Consider the following 18,083-nt stretch of genomic DNA (forward strand, 5'->3'; position numbering starts at 1 on the left):
GGCCATGCAAGTGATGATTACTCAAGAGGAAAGCTCGCTTACTACTGAGAGTTGGACAGTATATAGGAGCCTGGGGTTATAGCTTTTCACATAAGGACCACAAGGTGGCTAGTTTGCCATCAGCCCGTGGGGGGCTGAGTGTAGGGAACAGGGGAAGGGGACATTACCAGAACCTCTGCAGTGAGTCCTGGTCTCCTGCAAGCCACGGCAGCACACGGCAAATTACAGGAAAGGTAGAAAAATGAGACTGAGAAGAAGCTGAGCTTTGGGTCTGATCAGTGCTGCTCTGGGCAGCAAAGACAAAAGCCCCCAGCTTACCACATCTTTTATTCAGTACATCGGGAGAAACAAATGTAACAAATGACTTGCAGAGAGTTCAGTACATCCTGGGTAAATAAGATGTTAACAGTCCAAGAACAATGAGGAACTGAGTAGAGGTTTGTTCTCCCAGGACGTTTTCAGCTCCCAGGATGTTTCTTGTCCTGGAGAATCACAGCATCACTGGATCGTTGAAGTCTCAGTTGTGACCGGAGGCCAAACTGGAGTTATTCTGTAGCTGGGCTGTAGGCAAGAGAACTAGGCTAACCAAATGATTTTACCCTAAAATTATGTAGCATTGCTCCTGACAGCTGAGCCATGTAGCAAGACCTGTAAGAGGCAGGCTACACAGAAGAGGATAAATAGCAAGACAGACAGGGCAGTGCTGGGCTCACAGAAAGGCCAGCACAGCTACCTTGTACAGTTTTACTGCACCAAAGTCTACAAGAAGAAGAGGGGTTTGCCCAGAGGAGAGAGATGCTTTCTGTTCCCCACAAAGGTACTATCCAGAGTAGGACAGCCAAGCAGCCCTTGTGTTCACTTCCTTGGAAATTCCAGGGGGTACTGGGCACCTCTGAAATGTTACTGGAAACCTCTGCAGTAGGCTCCAGTCTCCCGCCTACTGTATGACACAGGCTTGAGAAAGAAACCTAAAAGACAGAACTGAGAGTCAGAAAGCGGGGTGCCATGCTGACCAATGCCAGTGCAACTGACAAAGGCACTGGCCAGTCCAAGCCACTGATTTTTATTGGTAATCAATTGGGGTAAAAGCAAACTATGTGCAAGGGTGGCACTATGTGCGAGAATGTGCAGTTTCTATGGAAATGAACGTAAGCAAGGCTTGTGAAGGGCAAGACAAAGCATTTTCAAATTAGGAACAGAGTAGACAAAATATATGGTAGTAATTAGAACATTGTCCTTCTAGTAAGAAGGTTTTAGTTGTGGGAATGGAATTTGCATGAGTTACTCTGACCTTGGCATGTAGGGTTCAGCCAGACTCACTTCTATAAACAAGTGAATTGTGGAGTTAACTCTTCACAGCCTACTTTGGGCATAATTAATATTACAGTCTCCTGCAAGAGAGTCTGGGTTTAGAAAAAGGGACTAGAAGAGACATTTGCAAAGAGCTGGAGAGCTAATCTGGCTTCCAGCCTTGGACCAGCTGAATGTGTGTCCCAGCCTAGCCTCCAGACTATACACATGGGAGTACAGGAGCAAGGGACTCTATTATGGCCTATAATGAGGTCTCCTAGTATTGCTGTTGTGACATGTGGCACAAAGATCAGCCCTGTGGGCCTGCATGCCCTCTAAAGAATCATACCCCACAGCCTGAAGGAGGTGGATTGTAGGAAAAAACGAAGTCTAAGATGGCTACACTTTGGTTCAGGCTGGGGGGGGGGGGGACGGTGAATTTTGGTGGACATGAAGTCCAACTCAGCAAGATTTTGGCACAAGAACACCTTGTCAATCTCAGTGTAGCTGATACAGCCAAGGTCGATGCTGGCACATGGCCACTACTGTGTATTTTGTCATGAGAGCTGTCGTGAGAGCTGGAGACAAAGATAAAGAGGCCAAGGGTGGCTGCGAGAATGGGCAGGCTAGGAGCCTGAGCAGCACTAGAGAATAGAATATGGTCAGACATTTCCATGACTTTGTGTCTCTTCTTTGGGTTGGCCAATTCTCAAGTGAACCTCCCCAGACTGAACTGGTGACAAGACAATGACTATAGTCCTAGCTACTAGAGGGGCTAAGGCAGGAGTATCGCTTGAGCCCAGGAGTTTGAGACCAGTCTGAGTAACATAGTAAGAATCCATCTTAAAAAAAAAAAAAAAAAAAGAAAAGATTATCACTATGAGGTGACAAATCTCCCTAAAGTTTCTTTGACAATATAACTGGAATGTCAGAATGGTCTCTTCTCTACCCAGTGTGGCATTAGGGATTTTGGAAAGCTTTTCTACAAAAATAATGTTTTCTTCTCCTTTGCAGCAATAGATAACCCTAGAGACCTGACTTTTCTCACTCTTACCTAGGGTATCACTGAGGTATAAGATCCAAATTGACCTGGAAAACGCGATGCACTGAGTTAAATACATACTTGAGTGTAAAAGTCTAACACCACGATGCATTTTGGTTGTTGTTTTTGAGACAAGATCTCAGGAAGTTGGCCAGCCTGGCCTCAAATTTGTGATTCTCCTGCTCAACCCTCCTAGGTGTAGCCACCACACCTGGCAGCACAATCCATCCTTATAGGGGGTAAAGTGGATCCTGGGAAGCTGGCATGTTAGTTTAATCCTCTGGCAGTCTTCCAGAGGGTGGTTATAGAAGGAGCCATTTCTGGTGAGAAATATCACTGCTTTTGACCTGCGTGATGACATAGTCTGACTTTTCATATGTTTAATATTTGCTAGCTGGATGCTTCAAGGTGTGCTTGCCAAGTAGGTAAAGCATAGGTCAGGACTCACAGATGGCTCATTTGTCTTTAACTTCTATTTCAAACTGCCTTTGGCTGTATAAATTTGGAATGAAATTATGTGTCCTGTGAGTTAAGAACATGTCATGCTAAAACATGCTGCTCTTGCACATAGGTTGTTCTGAGTGGCAGCATTTGAAAAGCAACAGTGGCAGAAAGGGCTCTGTGAACTGCCTTTGTGCACTTGTAGTGAGCCGCAAAATTTCTGTGAGAAAAATGCCAAGATACATCCTGTTGCGATAGTGCACATCTATAATTTCAGCACTCTGGGAGTCTGAGGCAGGAGGATCATAAGTTCAAGACCACCCTGGCAATTTACAGTAATGTCTTAGCAAAACCCTATCTCAAAATAAAAAAGCGTAGCTCAGTGTGAAGGTCCTGAGTTCAGCTCCCAGTACCACCAAAAGAAGAGCGAAAACAATCCTTTTCACCAGATTATAAATTAACACTGCAATGGGTCGCCTACGGTTTGGGTGTCCCCAGGGTCTGCGTTGGGAGCTTGGTCCCTGGGGTAGTGATACTGGGAAGCAATCAAATCTTTAGGAGATAAGCCTAGTGAGAGGTCTTGGAGTCACTGTGGACAGTCTCTAAAGGGATTAAAGTAGTTCTTGTGCTACCCTTGGCAGTCTGTGTCTTTGTGTTTTTGTGTGGTTTTTTGGGGGGGAGGGGGTGGTACTTGGGATTGAACCTGGGGCCTCTGTACTGAGGTACATTCACCGGCCCTTTTATTTTTTATTTTGAGACAACATCTTGCTAAGTTTCCTGGGGTAGGCTCAAATTTAAGATCCTCCTGCATTCCCCTCCCATAGTGCTTGCTTTGATAGTTTTTGAGAGGTTGGTAATAGAAGAAGCAAGCCTGGTCCCTTACTCTTTCTCTGGCGTCCTTTTTGAGATGTGGTTGGTCCCTTGTCGCAACACACGCTCCTGCCATTATGTGACAAGATGTACTGGTAGGCCATGGCCAGAGATCAAACCAGCAGGGTTATATGATCTTGAACTTTGAAATTCCAAGACTGCAAGCTAAATAAACCTTTTCTTCATAAGTTAACCTGTTTCAGGTATTTTATTATAGTGATGAAAAGCTAACTAATACAGGATCGATATAACCATTCTCTTCTACTAGCAGGCTTCCTTATGATTTACTGCCCCCAGCCAGACTCTTTTATCATTTCTTTATGAATTTATTATTTTCTGTCTAAAATCATGAAAGCATTATGCTTTAGACATTTCTTTAGCTCCTCAATTTCTTATGAGGGTCTCTCTACACATGTGAAAAGGAATAAAACTTGCAGTTTTCTCTTGTTGATCTGTCATGTCTATTTGGTTCCTACTCCCTGTTGAAAATCCCAATTAAGAACTAAAATGAATAGGAGGGTCACTGGCCATATTATCACATACTCAGGTCTTTACTTCCTGCTGCTCCTCCAGGAAACATGGGAGAAAATTTTTGGTAGAAAAAGAAAAATGGTTTATTTAAAGAGAGCTCTGGCTGGGCATGGTGGTGCATGCCTGTAATCCCAGAACTCAAGAGGCTGAGGCAAGAAGATTGCCATAAATTTAAGGCCAGCTTGGGCTACATAGTAAGTTCAAGGCCAGCCTGCACTACATAGAAAGACCCTGTCTCCAGAAGGAAAGAAGGGAAGCAAGCAAGCAAGCAGGCAGGCTGGCTCTGAAGGAGAAGGAGGGGCCTACCATTGCCCCAAATCTCTATTCACCATGTTTAGGTGAGCAAGAGCTTTTATATGTGGAAGAGCAGGGAGGGGGAATACAGTGAGGAAATGGACAAGGAGCTCCCACGCTGTTTTATATCCCCCTCCAGCACCATTTTGGGAGTCTTCTCTCTTAGGGAAAGGAAACTGAACTCAGACCTCCAGGGTCCAGCATCTGCATGTTTCTTTTATATAAATAGATATGGTAGTTGTTTTTGTTTTTCTGGTATTGGGGATTGAACTCAGGACCTTGCACTTGCGAGGCAGGCGTGGTGCCACTTGAGCTAAATCCCGGCCTCCTCCCTTAAAAAAAATTTTTTTTTCACAGATCTGTTACCTTTTTGTCTATATATCTGAGTGAGGCAAGGAGAGTCACATGAGGAAGTTGGAGAAGCAGCCTATCTCTGAAATAAAAACTCCTAATTTTTAAGGATCCATTTTACCCTCTTGGTTATAGACTTCCCCCTACAATGTGGTAGGTAAAGGAATTTCAGGAGAATACCAGGCTTATTTTCAGAATAGGATAGTAGGTTCCATTGCTTTCTCAAAAGGAGGGCTCCTGCTGACAACTGGAATATGTTCAGAAAATAAGTGGATTTATTTCAGTTTGGGCTATATTGTATAGGCCTCCAAGAACTGAAAATAGAACTTAAAGAAAGGAAAAATAATAACATGGAAATTAGTAAAAATTACTTGAACCTTTAAGTACAAGATCACAAAGCACAAAATGCTTCTATACATTAAAAAATGTGAGGCCTTTTGGAAAACATTAACCTGGATTTTTGCACTAGTATCATTACAGAAAGTACTTGATAAGAGTCTCCCATCATTACAGAAAGCACTGCATAAGAGTCTCAAGAGTGCCAGTATTCAAGTCCAATCTCTCCCATTAGCTACTTGAATGATCCTTAGCAACTCAATTAAGCCTGTTTGTTTTCAGTTTCCTCATCTGTAGACTAAAAAGGTTGGGTGATCTCTGACACATTTAAGTAATATCATTCTGTGGTGCCATTCACCAGTCTTACCTTTAGCTCTATATCCTGTCTTGGAATTTGTAATTTTATTAAAAGATATGTTCCCTCAGAATCAACTAGCTTGTGCATTTAATAAAATGACTTCTTGGATTTGCAATTGCATAAGCAAATTAAGAGAAGGCAATTAATCTTTACTGATATATTTATGTGTCATTATTTCTTAAAGTTAGGAACAGACTCACCGTTTTTAATTAGGATCACTGTTTCCTCAGTGGCCCATTGTAAGACCAAGGGCCTTACCAAATGCTCCGAGGAGCTGACTACAGCAAAGATCACCTGGGAGGAAACACACCGGACAGAATTGAGATGGTAAAAAAAAACAGACCTTTATTAGTCTGACCAGACAGCACTCTCCAAGCAACAAGCTTAGAGAGGCCCCGAGCTCAGGGGGTTGGAAGGTTTTATAGGGGCTGCAGGGGAGCTTAGCAAGCAGAACTACAGAAGTGGAATTTTTGCAGTTAGGGGACGGTTAGGGGAGTTTGCAGATGTTCTTTACTTATCTAACAGGATGTTCTTTACACAGAAACAATGGTACATTCCATGGTGTCTTAACAGATAAACAAGTACATTCCAGGAACTCTATGTCATTTAATGAACCTGAAACCCACAGGGACAAGACGGAGGGTTTGTAACAAGATGGCATTACTTGTGCTAAGTTTTACCTGGGTCTTACACTGTGACAAGGCTTTCAGAGTCAACAGGTTTAAAAAGGTAACCTCTCACCTGTCTTTATCTCCTGCACCCTCCTATTGCCTTTGCCCTAACCCCAAGTAACTGTGCTTTCTCAATACTTTGAAGAAGCCCAACACCCACCTCTTCCCAATACCCTCTTGTCACCTTTATGTCTACCATTTAATACAGTGTCTCACTATTAATATTCTTCCTTACTTATCTATAAAAGTCAGTATCTGTTCTTAAAGTTCCCGACTTAGTGGATATGATGAAGAAAACTATTTGATTAAAAATTATTATTATGTTGTAAGTAAATCTACAGCTTTTTTTCACAAAAGTATAGTTAGTTGAATTTCAGACTTAGCAGCAATGTAAAAGAATTTTAGAAAGTAGAGGGAAATTTGGGGAGGTACAAGCCACAGAAGGAGAGGGACTGTCTGTTTCAGCACTTTGCTATTTAAAGTGTGGTCTAGGACCAACAGCTGATGGAATCAACTTCATGTTTGTTTCAGAGGGAGGTGGTAGTAGCTTTATGCACCTTCAAGTGTATAGTATTCCCTGTTGGTGGACACCTTCTCCCTTCTCTAGAGTCAGGAAAACTGTTGCTTATGAGAATCTGTGGTCAATGAAGACCAATTCTATGTTTCTAAGCATAACCCAGGGGCATAACTGCCACAAATCAAGACTAAATTATAATTTAATACACTTGAAGAGAAAGAGATATTATTTTTAAAAAAACTTGTTTAATCCAGCATTGAAGGGAAGCACAGCAGCTGGGAATTAGGAAACTATCTAATATACACTGGTCCAGGAGTACAAGCAGAGGCCAATGCATGAAAAAAAGATTTCAATCCATGTGACCATCAAAGGAGATTATAGGGCCTGCGATTTACCTCAGTGGTTCTGGTTCCTGCCTCACAAGCACAAGGTCTCGAGTTCGATCCTCAGTACCAAAAAAAAAGAGAGAGAGAGAGAATACAACTGTTAGTCAGAATTTATGGGAGTCCAATTGCTGTAAACCGTATTTCTGTACTAGGACCAACGTGCCAGACAAAACCAGAATAGAGTCATTGGTGTTAAGTACCAAGTAATCAAACTTTGCTCAGCAGAATGTCTCTTTCTATTGTAACTTAAGATGTTGCCTGATTGTAGAATTGCAAATAAAAGCCAATTAGATCTTTAAATTTGTTGTGATTTTGTCCTTTGACACAAGAATGGAATTACTTCACAGTTTCTAGCACTACTACTAAGGAATGGAGGAGGGGGTTAGGTTATATTTATGTTCAATGTATTAATGAAGATAGCCAATCTAATCCAACTAATTCTATAAAGTTCTTTTTTATTCTTTTGAGCCAGAGTCTTTTTCTCCCCCCATTTTTGGTACCAGGAATCGAACTCTTGCCATGTAGTCCAGGATGGCTTTGAACTCACTAAGTAGCCCAAGATGGCTTTGAGCTTGTAATCCTCCTGCCTCAGCTTCCTGAGTGCTGGAATTACAGGTGTGCACCACTATGCTTAGCTTATAAGGTCGTTTTCAACTTCCATCTCCCGTCCTAGATGAACTCTTCTCTAATTCTTCTTACAGCCTTGTGTTTGTTAGGGCATCAGCTGTTCTGGTTTGCCAGTTGCTACACTGGTTGTCTCAATGAAAGTTCTGTGTCTGGGGAAGGCCGTAAGTCTCCAGCAAATGCAGATCAGGACAGCTCCTCATCCTACCTACACTCGCAGATAGAAGTACTGTTCCCCACTTTGAACTCTCACCATTTACCTGGCACTTGCTATATTTTCTTTATAGAGTCACATTGGTATACAAGAAGTGATTTCAAGATTCACTTATAAGTTTCTTAAAGGCAAAACTGTGACTTTCATCATTTCTTTTATTCCACACAGCATTAACCCAGTGTGGGGCACATAGCACTCTCTCGAGAGTTTGAATGAAAGAACCTATTTGAGAAAAATAATTATTGCCAATTGGAAATATGTCTGCCATGGAATTTCAACCTACAGAACTTAAAAAGTGACACTTAGAAAGTCCAAATGTTTCTATTTCTACTTTTGCATTTAAGGCTATTTGAAATGTGACGTCAATATATCCTTTCAATCTAATCTCGTACTCCTCCACTGTGTTTCTCAAATCATGATTGATGCAAGAATGTCCACAGGGTAAAATAAATCATCTAGTAAGCATGGCATATTTTCCCAGAGAGAAGTATTTACCAATAATTAAACTTTAGTAGAGGTTTAGGTGTAGTAAACTTCTGCACAATTAATATGCTTTGTTAGATTTTAAATTTCAGGCAGTATGGCAGATCAGGTATCAAGAGAAATTTTCCTGGCATAGAATATCTTAAAGTCCTAACACAAGCACATACACACATACACACACACACACAGACATGCACAAACATATACACAATACATACAAACTTGAAAGTTAACTTAAGCACATTAAAATTAAAAAGTTTATTTGAGCTTTCAGCAATTTAGGACTTGGTTAACACTAATGAGAGAGGGGCCCAGTGTTTACTTAATCGAGGTGGGTGAGAGAACAAACTTTGTAAGATGTTTGTGAACACAAGTCAAAGAAAATGTTTGACTGATTAAAGTGGAAAATCCCTAATTAGAGGTTAACTGATGGCTTGTGATTGGTTGAGCATAAATTTTCATTTTACTGTTCATGTTGGGCTTCAGTTTGCTTGCTTAGGAAGCCAAGGTGCTGGAGCTGTTTCAGTGTAATGACCTCCATGAAGTGTTTTAAAACAGTTTAAACAATATGGTGATATTTGCTCTGGGGACATCTGTTACATGAGTGGTCTAAAGCTTGAGTTCTAATGCATGTACTGAGCAGGGGGAAAATCTAAGACTTGACCCATACAGTGAAATGTGGGATGGAAACCTCTATATAGATCTGGGAGCTTCCCAAAAGATACTTGACTTCAGTAAGTAAATGAGGGAAAAAATACCATGAAGAAGGATTTGTCAGGGACCCTTATTTGTTTCACACTAACTTTTGTTGGAAGAGAACTATGTCTCTTTAAAAGCTCTTAACCATGCAGAAAACAAAACAAATTAAACAAGAAACCCAGGTAAAAAAATTACAGGGCCAGGGATTTAGCTCAGTGGTTCCACCACCTGCCTTGCAAGCACAAGGTCCTGAGTTCAATCCCTAGTACTTCCCCCCCCCCCCCCGCAAAATTACAGTGTCCACAGCTGGGTGTGGTGGCACATGCCTCTAACCCCAGCACTTGGGAGGCGGAGGCATGAGGATTCTTGTGAGTTTGAGGTCAGCTTGGGCTACACAGTGAGTTCAAGGAAAACTTGAACTACATAGTGAGACCTTGTCTTAAACAAACAAACAAACAAAAAATTACAGTGCCCAAGCCAGGATGGTGGCACATGCCTGTAATCCCAGTTTTTAGGAGGCTGAAGCAGCAGGATTGCCACAGGTTCAAGGCCAGCTTGGGCTACACTGTGACTTTAAGGCCAGCCTGAACTACATAGCAAGACCCTGACTCAAAACAACAACAACAACAACAACAAATTACAGTGCCTTGGATTGGTATCCTTTGCATGGGAGAATCACCTGGCAGAGCAGATGCAAATATCCTCTGAGAGTAGATACTTTAAACCTAAACCTCAGAGAAATCACAAAGAATATGAGCATATATGTAGTAACTGTCTTTAACTTTTTGAGAGACTGCCAATTTTTTAACAAAGGGGCTATGCCAAACTTTTAAAAACACCAATATTGCATCTTAGTTTGGAAAGAATGGCTGTCATCAAGAAATCAAATGATACCAAATGCTAGTGAGGCTGTGGAGAAAAAGGAGCCCGTCTACATTATTAGTGGGAATGTAAGCTAGTACAACCAGTACAGAAATCAGTATGGAGATTTCTCAACAAACTAAAAGGAGAAATTTCATATGACCCAGCTATTACCCTTTTTGGTATTTTCATGAAAGAGTTAGATATCATATTACAGTGATACATGCATACCTATGTTTATAGCAGCACAACTCACAATAGTTAAATCTTCACTTGATCTTAGCCAAAAGGCCCACAACAGTTAAATCTTGGAAGCAGTCTATATGTCCATCAACAGATGAACAGATAAAGAAAATCTGTTATTATACACAGTGGAGTACTGCTCTGCCATAAAGAAGAATAAACTTGAGTCGTTTGTAGAAAAATGGATAAACCTTGAGACCATCATGTTAAGTGAAATAGATCAGACACACAAGCTTAAATATTGCATGGTTTCTCTTATGTGAGAAACCTTAAATATAAGTAAAGAGCAAAATAAAAGATAGATAATAGGAAATTATTAGGGATCAAGGGAAGGACTAAGGAGGGCAGGGAGTGGAAAGGAAGGGAATGAAAAATAAAATGTGTTCTGTACATATACCAATTCCCCACAAGAAATGTAATCATTATGTATTGCAAATGTGTACTAATAAAAAATAAATATTGAAGAAAAAACAAAAGGTTATGTTATTTTATACTTCCACAAATAATGTAGGAGGGTTCCAATTTCTTTAAAACCTTACTAGCTCTTGTTATTATTTTTTTATTATATACATTCTAGTGTGATAATTATCTCAAGGTTTTAAGTTGCATTTCTCTAATGATACTGAGCATCTTTTTTTTTTTTTTTCCAGTGCTTCAGGCATAATAGGCAAGCACTCTACCCCTGAGCTATATCCCCAGCCCTGATGTTGAGAATCTTTTTAGGTGTTTATTTGCCATCAATATATATTCTTTGGAAAAATGTCTATTCAAATCCTTAACTCATTTTAAACTCGGGTTATTGCCTGATGTGATGGCACATACCTGTAAGACACTCAAGGTGAGGCAGAAGGATCATCACCAGTTTGAGAGCAGCCTGGGATTCAGCAAGTTCAAGATCAGCTTGAACTACATAGCAAGACCCTGCCTCAGTAAGGGGGGGGGGTATTTTTGTGTATTCTTTTTTTTTTTTTTGAGTCAGGGTCTTGCTATGTAGTCCAGGCTGGTCCTGAACTCACTATGTAGACCAGGCTGGCCTCAAACTTTCTGTAATCCTCTTGCCTCAGCCTTCCAAGCTCTGGGATTACAAGTGTGCACTCCCACACCCAGGTCTTTGTGTATTCTGAATGCTAGTACCTCTTGTTCAAGCATGATTTATCTAGTTTTTATATTGTTACTTGTACTTTTGGTGTCACACTTAAAGAAGCATCACCAAATACAAAGTCACAAAGATGTACCGTATGTTTTCCCCCTAAGTTTTAAGTTTTAACTCTCACAATTAGATTTTTTGATATATATTTTGAGTTAATTTTTGTGGTATAGGTAAGGGTTCAGTTTCATTTTTCTGTGTGTGGATACCATGTTGTCTCAGCATTATTTGTTGAAAAGACTATTTATTTTTTACCCTGTGTAAGTAATTTGACCTTTCTTGAAACCAATTGGCCATAACTGTATAGTTTATTTCTGGACTCTGAATTCTATTCTATTGGTCTATATTAATATGTCACTCTATCTTTTATAGCCTAATCTAATGGTATATCATCACTTCTGCCATATTCTACTGGTCACCCACCCAGACCCACTCTGGTGCACTGTAGGAGAGACTACATAAGGGTGAGAATACCAAAAGCCAGGGACGAGGATTTAGCTCAGTGGTTTCAATGCCTGCTACGCAAGCACAAGGACCCGAATTCGATCCCCGGTACCAAAAAAAAAAAAAAAAAAATCAAAAGCCAGACACCATGCGGAGCCATCTTGGAGGCTGAGTACCACATCGCAGCAACCAATACAAACAGAAAAATATACTCTTAGTAATTCAAGAGAGTTTACTAATCTGATAAAGAAAAATTTCAAAAGTCACACTCCAAACATCACATTTAATGGTAAAACATCAAAAATAATTGCCTTCAAGCCTGTTGTGGTAACCCATACCTGTAATTCCAGCACTGGGAAAGCTGAAGAAGGAAGACTGTGAGGTTGAGGCCAACCTGAGATACATAGTGACACTTGTGTCAAAAAACATTCCCTTTTGGAAAGGAAAAAATATGAGAAAAGGAAAAAATGGAAACAAAGCCTTTGTAAATAGGGAGGGGTGGAGGGGGTGAAGGGAGGGCAGGGGAAGGGGGAAAAAATAAGAACCAAGATACTCATGTAAAGGTACAAGTTCCCAATGAGAAATGTAAACAGATTGTATACCTAAAACGTACCACTAAAAGAATTTAAGGGAAAAAAAAAATCCCTTTTAATCCCAGGAGCAAGCTGGGTGTGGTGGCACGGTGGCATGTGCCTATAGTTTCACCTACTCAGGAGGCTAAGGTAGGAAAATTGCTTGTGCCCAACAATTTGGGTTCACCCTGGGGCCAAAGCTCTAGGCAATATATCAAGACTCTGTCTTTGAGAAAACAAAACAAATACCAAGAATAAGACAAAAATGCTGCCAGGGATTTAGTTCAGTGTTTCCGCTGCCTGCCTCACAAGGTCCCAAGTTCCCGAGTTCGATCCCTACTACCAAAAAAAAAAAATGACAGAAATGCCTACTATTCCACTCTTATTGTTTGTAGTTATTAGTCAGTGTAATAAGGCAAGAAAAGGAATAACACATAATTTGTAGGAAGATATGCTTTAGCGATAAAATGATTTTTCTACATGAAAAACTAAGAATCTATGAGGCTGGGTGTAGTGATGCATACCTATAATCTCAGCACTTGGGAGGCTGAGGCAAGAGGATTGCTGTGAGTTCCAGGCCAGCCTGGCCTACATAGTGAGTTCAAGGCCAGCCGGAACTACATAATGAGACCCTGTTTTAAAAAAACAGAAACCAAAAAATAAAAAACAAAAACAAAAAAACCCCACAAGAACTTGTTAACAAGTTAATGAGAGCAATTAGGAAAGTTTCTGCATTATATCAACAACAAATAAGAAAATTTAGTTTAAAATGATGCCCTTTTTTGTAATAACAAAAATGTTTAAGTATTCAGGAATAAATCTGGGGAAAATGTTTAAGAGCCTCGTGCAGAAATTTATAAAAGTTTATTGAAAGCCATTATGGGAGACTAAATGAATAAGGACAATATGGCTCATTGTGAGTAAGAATCAGGTAGATAGAGTCATCCCGGAGTAGATGAAAAGTCTTGTCATTCAGTTATAGTAACTGAAAACATGTGGTACTGATAAAAGGATGAAAATTAAGCAAGTAGAACAGATAGTGACGCATAGAAAGAGCCATGTGATGGGAGCTTGATATCCTCGAGCTATGTGGAAAAAAAAAAAAGCACTTAGGGCCAGGGATGTAGCTCTGTGGCACCGCACCTGCCTGGTAAGTGCAAGGTCCTGAGTTTGATTCCTGGGAAAGAAAGAAAGAAAGAAGGAAAGAAGGAAAGAAAGAAAGAAGAGAAAGACGAGCACTTAATTGAACCCATTAAAAACAAAAATCCCAGGCTTCGGATTTGGCTCAGTGGTGCCGCCACCCGCCTCAAAATCATAAGGTCCCAAGTTCAATCCCCATTACCCTCAAAAAAAGAAAAAAAAAAAAATCCCAATCCCTGGGATCCCCCTCCCCCCAAAAAAACACATACCGAAAATCCTACGGTGATGGATGCCTGTGATCCCAGCACTTTGGAGGCTAAAGCGGGAAGATTGTGAGTTTGAGTCCAGCCTATACAAATTAGCTACTTTAGTAAGACTATCTCAAAAAAAAAAAAAAAAAAAAAGAGCTGTAGTTCAGTGTGAAGGCCTTGGACTCAATCCTCAGTCCTAAAAAAAGAAAAAAAAATCCTTACCTCACATCAAACAAAAATAATTCCAATTGCATGATTAAAGACTTAAATGTGAGAAACAAAGCTTTACAACTTTTAAAATAGACACAGCATATCTTCTTGTTATAGATGGCACTCATGAACTTACTAGTTTAAACAGGCCACTTTGTCATTGAAAAGAAAAGTTTATTCCAGTGAACAGAGAATAAAATCAGGGACTACAATCAGGGAGAGATTCTGCAGCTAGCAGGGAAGGAAAACTATGCTTATATAGATTTGGGGGAAGGGGCTATAATCACATGGAATGTTTATGACCTGGATGCCCAGGGGAAGGACTGCTCAGGTGTGTAGACAGTCACTGGACTTCTCGGAGCCAAGGGGATTGTGTACTTCCTTTTGTGTCCATTTGTCCTATTTGCTGAGCAGCTGCTGTTGTTTGCTTTGTCCTGTTTGTTTAGGCCAGGCCAGGCATGACACTTCTCCCCTGTGATCTCAAAGTAGAAAAGTTTCTTTTTTTTTTTTTGGTGGTAGCTGTTAGTTTAAAGCAGCCCCTACCCCACCCCCGCCTAATTTCTACTTTAGGTTTAAAGCCAGCTAACTTCCTCATTCCACCCATTATACCATTCCCCAGCCCATACTCCACTCCCTGCCCCAGGTTTAAAAGCTGCTGCTCTGGCTCTTGGAGGTGAGCTCAAGTCTCTACTACAGTCTCACTGAGCTGATCAAGCTGGGTTCAAACTTTCACTGGCATTCACTCTCATGCTCCCCCCCCCCCGCCCCCCAGGGCCTCAAGAATGCTAGGCGAGTGCTCTATCACTGACCCACAGGGGATGTTCTACTTCTTAAAATGAATGGTAGCAGCCGCGCCTGCCTCGAAAGCACAAGGTCCTGAGTTTGATCCCCAGTACCAAAAAAAAAAAAGTCTACTAGCTAAGAATAGAAATAGAGAATTTGTTTTCTCCTCTAACAATAGAAAACATTGTTTTCATGTGGTACCATTGATATGATAGACTAGGATACAAAACTCACATTCATTTTAAAGATAAAACATGACACTTAAAAGACATTGAGTGGAGAGGCATGGGGCCAAATGCTTAACTTCTTGAGTGGCGTGTTCAAATGTATTCTTTCTCCAGGGAATATTTTGACAAGAGTCTGTGACACACTGTGTCTCCTGGCCTATTTGACTACTCACTGTTTTCTGAAAACATCCTGATTCTTCTAATTTCCATGCTTTTTCTCCTATTGTTAAAAATTTACTCAGGACCAGGGATGTGGCTCAGAGGTGCCACGCCTGCCTGGCAAGTGCAAGGTCCTGAGTTCAATTCCCCATACTGGGAAAAAAAAAATTTACTCGATCAGTTGGGAGTGTATGACAGCCTTCCTCCCTGGAATTAGTATGACTTTGACCTACATTCTGTGTTGTCACAGGAGATGAACTTCTTAGTTTTATGCAAGCCTGGCTTGATCTGAAATTTAAAGACCTAAGGGGTATATCATATTGTTCATGCAACAGTACAAACTTTGCCAACGAGAGAGTGATTTTTTCCAGTTTATAACTGTTTGGTGAAATTGCCACTTAAAATTAATTTTGCTATGTAAAAAAAGACAAAATTAAAAAGGAAAATAGACTAAAGAAAAATAAAAGCATTATTTTTGTCATTGGGGACTTATTCAGCCCCCAAAACTTAGTATAGTCCTAGTCAAGTTTCTAATAGATGGCTATTCACTACATTACATCAGGACTGTCACTTGAGGTTTTTCTGGTAATTTTGACCATTAGATCCTAGTGGATTGATAGAATTTTAGAATTACAAAAAAGAATTTATATAGTTCTAAAGAGTGGATTTTTAGCCATGAATATGAAGTTTAACATCATCTCACCTCTCACTCTAAAAATCATACTAAGAAAACATAAGTCTCATTACCATATGTTGGCCAAGTCCATCTCTGAGTGACTCTCTCACCTATATAAATTGTTAATTGTGCAAAAGGATTCACATCAGGAAACAGGTTAAGTAAACTTGTTCTTTATTGCATATGCTTGTGTGACCTGAAGACAAGAGATTTAAGTTTCAACACCTATCTCTTCTGCCTGTTGGATTTCTTAAATCCATCATATCTAAAAGCACTATATTGAAGTGTACCTCCTAATACCCACATGTGTGATTTTTTTTCTTGGTTTTGCTTTGGGGTTTTTTTTGGAGACAAAAAAAAAAACAAAAACAAAAACTATGTAGTTCAGGCTGGCCTTGAACTCATGGCAATCCTCCTGCCTCAGCCTTCCATGTGCTGAGATTACAGCTGTGCACCACCATGCCTGGCTAAATGTGTGATTAAATGCTATTGAAATGTATTTATTGAATGTCAACTATCACTCTAATAGACATCACAGAGAAATCAAGAATGGGTAAGACCATTTCCGTTCTTCAGGAGCTTTATAGTAGCATGTATGTTTGTTTGGGTTTTTTTTGTGTGTGTGTGTGGTACTGGGGATCGAACCTGGGTCCTTGCGCTTTTGAGGCAGGTGGTGGAACCACGGAACCACTGAGCTGAATCCCCAGCCCAGCATGTATGTTTGTATTTGTGTGTGTATACATGGGAGTATAAAGTGGAGGAGGGGTTAAAAAGTATATAGGTAACTGTAATATAAGGCAGTACACACATACTGTATGTAGGCCCACCGATAAAATTTGCAAGATTAAGAACAAAAGAAAAAACTGAGGCCCACATGTTATTCATTTAAATTTTTTTTTTTTTGGTACCAGGAATAGAACTCAGGTCCTTGCGCTTGCAAGACAGGCAGCAGAGGGCCGAGGATTTAGCTCAGTGGTTTCGCCGCCTGCTACGCAAGCTCAAGGATCCGAGTTTGATCCCCAGTACCAAAAGAAAAAAAAAAAAAAAATGACAGGCAGCAGAACCACTGAGCTAAATCCCCAGCCCATACTTTTAAAAAAAATTTTTTAAAAGTTATATCAAGTTAACACAGACTACCAAAATATACCCTCACTGGGCTGGGGATTTAGCTCGGTGGTTCCGGTGCCTGCCTCCTAAGCGCAAGGTCCTGAGTTCGATCCCCAGTACCCAAAAAAAAAAAAAAAAAAAAAAAATATATATATATATATATATATATACACCCTCATAACTAAACAAATAAATCTTCATAAGAACCAAATGGAAAAATATGTGTAAAGCTATGGTTTTATATGATGGAAATAATGAAATGTCAAATGTGATGGAATTTTAAATATTAAGACATAAATTATGTGAATGTTTTCTAGTACAACATTTTAACTTCAGTGATTTTTTTCATTATATATACTTTTTTTTTTTGGTGCTGGGGATCGAACTCGGGTCCTTGAGCTTGCACAGCAGGCAGCGAAACCACTGAGCTAAATCTCTGGCCCCTTCATTACATATACTTTTGAGTGTTATCTCAGAGGTTGTTCTAGAGCTTACCATGTCTTTTTTTTTTTCTTGCGGTACCAGGGATTGAACTCAGGACCTTGCGCTTGTGAGGCAGGTGCGGCATCACTGAGCTAAATCCCCAGCCCTTGCCATGTCATCTTAACTGCTCAGAATTTTTGTTTCTTTTTTAGACAGGAACTTGCTAGTAGTAATAATTCAGGTTGTTCTTAAACTCATGATATAGCCAGGATGGCCTCAAACTCATGATGCACCTCCTGCCTCAGCCTCCTCAATTCTGGGATTATAGGTGTGCGCCACCATGTCCAGTTTAACTGATCAAAATCTTGTTCAAATTTTTAACAACTTAATTCCAGTGATATAAAGCCATATTTTTTTTTTTTTGTTACCGGGGATCGAACTCAGGACCTTGCGCTTGCGAGGCAGGCGCCGGAAACACTGAACTAAATATAAAGCCATATTACTCCTGTATTATTACCTTCCTATTACTGGGACAAAATTCCTGATATACAAATTTAAAAGAGGTAAGGTTTATTTTGGCTCATGGTTTCAGAGGTTTCATTCTCTGTTTGGCTGGCTCCAAGCAGAAACATCATGGCAGAAGGGTATGGCAGAGGAAAGCTGCTCACCTCATGGCAGCCAGGAAGAAAGGGAAAGGGAAAGAGTCAGAGAGAAAGGAACCAGGGACCAGATA

The 18,083-nt window shown here is 40.3% G+C and overlaps 1 long non-coding RNA gene across 1 annotated transcript; it reads right to left on the minus strand.

Annotated features, from left to right (window-relative positions):
* Positions 1 to 310: 310 nt before the first annotated feature.
* Positions 311 to 13,952, minus strand: LOC147823113 (uncharacterized). The gene is made up of 4 exons (XR_015444543.1): positions 13,784 to 13,952; positions 7,097 to 7,146; positions 5,714 to 5,807; positions 311 to 561 (listed from the first exon to the last, which is right to left on the minus strand). It is a non-coding gene; the product is annotated as an uncharacterized LOC147823113 (long non-coding RNA).
* Positions 13,953 to 18,083: the final 4,131 nt, after the last annotated feature.

The sequence above is a fragment of the Heterocephalus glaber genome, unplaced genomic scaffold (assembly GCF_053883595.1).
Source record: "Heterocephalus glaber isolate CG9 unplaced genomic scaffold, H.glaber_assembly_v1.0 deba00001600, whole genome shotgun sequence".
NCBI lineage: Eukaryota > Metazoa > Chordata > Mammalia > Rodentia > Bathyergidae > Heterocephalus > Heterocephalus glaber.